Genomic DNA, 5,157 nt, shown 5'->3' with positions numbered 1-5,157 from the left:
TCCACACGGCTGCTCCAGCACCCAGGGCTGCATCGGGGTAGGTCCATGTGGCTTCTGCTCAGGGATGTCTCACAGGAAGTGATACTTGCCAGCTAAGGCAGCCACACACTGGTCTGACCATCGGAGAAGGAGACCAGAGAACAAGAAAGGCGAGGCTCACGGAGCCATTTATCTCTCTGCCCTTCAATTAATCCCACATGTGTATATTGGCCAGGTTGGCACAATAAACCTTAACTATCTCAACCAGTGTTTGAATCCAGGCCAGGACACCTCACACACAGCCACCACCACCTGTCAGTGGAGGCTCTGATGCTGAACAAGTTTCAGTGGAGCTTCCAGACTGAGAAAGACTCAGAGACCCACTTCTGAAAATCAGACAATGAAAACCCTGTGAATCCCCGTGGTCGATCCTGCCATTAAGCAGATGGCGCAGGCCTGGCCAGCATCCTGTTCAGTGATGTGCAGGGTCACAATGACTCTGGCTGACCCAGAGGCAGCTGCAACAACACCCAACCACACCGTCATCAAGACACCGTGGAATTGGCTGACAGGCAGACGCAGAGCTCCAAGGAACAGGCTAGGGAATCCGGAGAGAGATCGGTAGGAAGGAGGCCATTTGATCTTACTGGCGTGGAGCTGGTGGTGGTTAGTAAGTGGGGTGTAGACAACCACCATCGATCCTCAGAGAGATGAGCTCTGACTTCAATCTCACATCTCATCTAGAGATGAGGTCAGAATGGGTCCTACCCAACATATCAAACTGTTATAAGGGGAAAAACAGGAGAAAATCTTGAAGACTTGGGATTAGTCCATTTGTAGACATGGCACCAAAAGCAACATCCGGAGGAGAAAAAAATAATAGTTGCATTGGATTTCCTTGTATGTGGATAGACATTATCCTATCACAGAGCGCACTGAGCTTCAAGACAGACCTCGGGCGCCCTTCCTTTTGATTGGGTCATTCCTGACGTAGGAGGTCAGATGCCTTTCCGATTCAAACGGCCAGTCCCAGTCCAATTCAGGTCACCAGCCTCTAGAATATGCCTTCCCTTTCACTGTTTACGACTCCCAACGGTCCTACTTTGTACATTGGATGTTTGCAGCGATTTATCCTCACTTTGAGTCGTGCCCCATCCGCAGATGAAGGCCCGGAAGGCTTTCCTCCTGCAGCCTCTGCTCCTCTGCGCCATGATGGTTGGCTCACCGGGGAGGAGGCAGCTCAGTCGTCTTCGAGCCTTCCCGCCTGAGGCGCATCCCCTGGGCCTCGCCCTGACAACGTGCTGCTGCCGTTCAGTTGGCTTTGCTTGGCAGAAGGTTTCAGCAGCTACTTCCTCCAGTGGGCCCTGGCAGAGAAGTGGTAGTCTCAGGTCATTGCCCGGAAGCTGTCTCCTCTGGGACATGGCCGACTTGCTATTTAAGCAGACACCATGGAGACCACTGACGTCTGTCACATGGGTAGCCGGCCCTTCAGCCAACAACCTGCTGACCCTGGGGGCTGTCAACGACCTCCTATACCGCCTGCTGACGCGGGGAGCCATCAGACCCTGCCGAACTTGGACTTATTCAACTCTACCAGCCACAGGCCTGATCTGCCGACATCCACCAGGCTGTGGTTTTCCTGCTTCCCGGTCCATTGGCCCGGCATCTGCTGGCTCAGAAAGAGCCTCCAGCTTAACCCATGGACTTGAACTGGACTGGGCAGATCAATTCCTGCAACTGTGCAAGCCATTTTTATTGGGATAACCTGCCCTCTTTGTATATCTATATATGCACCTCTGTTTTTGCTCCTCCCGGGAACCCAACCTAGGACACCATGGGACCCATTAATCCCACTTCTGGGCATTTATCTCGAGATAGAAACACTTGTAACCACACAATGACCTGGGCACGAATAGTCATGAGGGCTTCATTTGTGATAGGTAAAGGGGGATCCAACCAAAACACCCCTCCACATGGGAGTGGACACACACGCTGCGGTGCACACATGCCATGAGATGCCGCTCAGCTGTACAAAGGAATGCGCGATTGATGCATGTGACACCTGAGTGCATCTCAAAGACCTTTCACTGAGCAAGAGAAGCCTGTCTTACAGACTCTGTACCAGATGATTCCACTTGTGTGCGACTCAGAAAAGGCAAAGCTACAGTGCTGGATGGATGACAGGTGTTAAGTGACTGTCGGGGTGGGTGGTGGTGAGGAGTGCTTGTAACAGGATAAAGCACGGCTGATGGACTGTGCTGCATCCTATTGTGTTAAAATTCACAGAACTATACACCAGCGGGATTTAGAAGAGGACATGGAACAAGGGATGTCACTGTTAATGTCAGATGGATCTTGGCTCAAAGCAGAAAATACCAGAGAGATATTTACTTGTGTTTTATTGACCACCAAGGCATTTGACTATCTGGGACCATGATAAGCTATGGATAGCCTTGAGAAGAATGGGAATTCAGACCACTTCATTGTGTGCATGTGGAACCTATACATTTGTGTGAACAGAACAAGGGAACACTGCATGGTTTAAAATCAGAAAGTGTGGTCAGGGTTGTCTCACCACACTCGTTCAGTCTGTATGCGGAGCACATCATCGGAGAAGCTGGATTCTATGAAGAAGAGTGGGGCATCAGGATTGGAGGAAGGCTTGTTAACAAGCTGCAATATGCAGATGACAGAACCTTGTTTGCTGAAATTGAGGAAGAATTGAAGCATTTGCTGATGAGATCGAGGATTTTTACCCATCGGTATGGATTACAATTCAATGTACAGAGACCAAAATCCTCGTAACTGGACCAATCGGTAACATCATGAAAAGTGGAGAAAAGGTTGAAGTTGTCAAGGATTTTGCCTTGCTTTCATCCACAGTCAATACTCATGGAAGCAGCAGGGACGAGATCAAGAGATGATTTGCATTAGGTACATCTGTGCATAAGCCCTCTTTAGAGGACTGAAAAGCAGGGCTGATACTTTGAGGACTAAGGTGCCCCTGACTCGAGCCATGGTGTTTTCAGTGGCCTCCGATGCCCGTGGAAGTTGGACATTGAATAAGGAAGACCTGTGGTCGCTTGCCTGGCTGTGATTCTGGAAACTGTATTACTGGTATTGCCAACACGCGCAGGGTCACTCATAATGGAGAGGTTTCAGCAGATCGTCCAGCCTAAAACAGAAAGGGAAGAAGGATGGGCGAGTCCACGTCTGTAAACCTTCTGAGCAGCAGCAGGACGTTGTCAGCGCACCTCACGCACCACACCCTCTGTTAGTGGAGGCTCTCCTGAGGCGGCATTGTTGGCAGCAGGCAGAGGAGCGTCCAGACCAAGATGAGTTAGGAAGAAAGGCAAGCGAACCCGTAGCCATCGTCACCACAGTCCATCCCAAGGCCTAGCAACCTCACAGCACAGGGCAGAACTGCCCCAAGGAGCTTCCAGGCCCCGCCTTCCTCTTGTGAAGCCGTTGGTGGGTCTGAACTGCCAATCTTCCGGTTCGTGGTCAAGTGCTTAACCATGGTGCCACCTGGGCTCCTGACCTGCCAGTGAAGATCTGGAAATCAACTGATGAGAAGACTAGCAATCACAGCAGCCGATCGTCAATTTATTCTGGGGATGGAGCAGGGCTGGTAACATGGTTCATTGTATATGGGCATCTGTGTGTGTGTGTGTGTGTGTAACTAGGAGGAGGTGGAACGAGGACATGAGATTGAGGGATTCAGCCAAAGGCACAGTAAAAGTGTGTATCAATGGATACAGGAAACACCAACCTGCTCTGCCGACTCCCACCAGATCCCAACACAGCGTTCGAAGGAAAAGGAGACCGTGTAGGAGAGAAAGAGGCCAGTGGAGTGTCGACGAGAGAGAGGCGCATCTGCCCTTGGATGCAGAGTAGCTAGACCGCGTGGAAGCAAAGACGACAGTGAATGCCAAAGGGCAGCTCGAGAAGACGAAGCGAAGCATTTCAAGGAGACGGCAAAGCCCTGGCGTTGGAGACAACAAAGGAAGAAGAGGCTCAGCACTTCTCAGGCTGAAGAAAAATTCAAGCCTCAAGTTACAGTAAGCGAAATACAGGGCTTTCTACTCCCAGAATGAGTCGTCTTGGAAACCCACAGGCGCATCCTGCCATGTCCTGTAGGGTCGCTGTGAGTCAGCATCAACCCGACAGCAGAAACTAAGCTCATGGCCAAGGTACTGAATGATGCAGGAAGTATCGAAAGAAGACAGAATGAATATACAGAATATACTGTTCCAAAAGGATGGATTGACATTCAACCATTTCCAAAGGTAGCATATGATCAAGAACTTAGGCTACTGAAGGGAAAAGTCCAGTTGAACTGAAGGCCCTGGCCAAGAGCAAGGCTCTGGGTCTGATGGAAGAGCCCCAGCCATGCTCCAACAAGCAGATGTTGAGCTGGAAGCATTCACTGGTCCATGTCAAGAAATTGACAGCTACCTGGCCAAGTGGCAGGAAGAGACACCTATTTGTGCCCCTCCCAAAGAAAGGTGACCCAACAGAATGTGGAAACTATCTAACAATACCAGGCCTGTCGCACATAAGTCAAATGTTGATGAAGATAATTCCCAATGATTGCAGCAGTGCATCCACAGGGAGCTGCCAAAACTCCAGGCAGGATTCAGAGGAGGACCTGGAAAATATGGATATCACGGGCGACGTCAGATCCTGGCTGAAAGCAGAGAATTCCAGAAAGACGTTTGCTCATGCCTTGTTGTCGGTGCAAAGGAGGACTTGAAGCATTTGCTGATGCAAATCAAAGACGGCAGCCTTCAGTGTGGAGTGCAACTCAATGAGAGAAACCCAACCCCCTGCCTGGACCAAGACCGCCTCATGATAAATACAGGAAGGCTGGAAGCTGCCGGGCCTTGATTGTACTCTACAATCAACACGCATGGAGGCAGCGCTGGACAGTCAAGCCATGGCCCGCACGGGCAAACCCGTGGCACAGAACCTCTCTGAACTGTTAAAGAGCAGGGATGTCACTTTGGGGACTAAGGTGCCCCTGACCCAAGTCACAGTGTTTCCAATCGCCTCACATGTACATGACAGCTGGACGCTGACTAAGGAGAAGAATCGGTGCTTTTGAATGACGGTGTTGCTGACCAATATTGAAAGTACCCGGAGCTGCCAGAAGGACAGCCCCTACTTGGGAGAAGT

The sequence above is a fragment of the Echinops telfairi genome, unplaced genomic scaffold (assembly GCF_000313985.2).
Source record: "Echinops telfairi isolate 266 unplaced genomic scaffold, ASM31398v2 ScPeMD7_2;HRSCAF=8, whole genome shotgun sequence".
Taxonomy (NCBI): domain Eukaryota; kingdom Metazoa; phylum Chordata; class Mammalia; order Afrosoricida; family Tenrecidae; genus Echinops; species Echinops telfairi.
The sequence above is the reverse complement of the archived record's forward strand: the minus strand, read 5'-3'. Positions refer to the sequence as shown.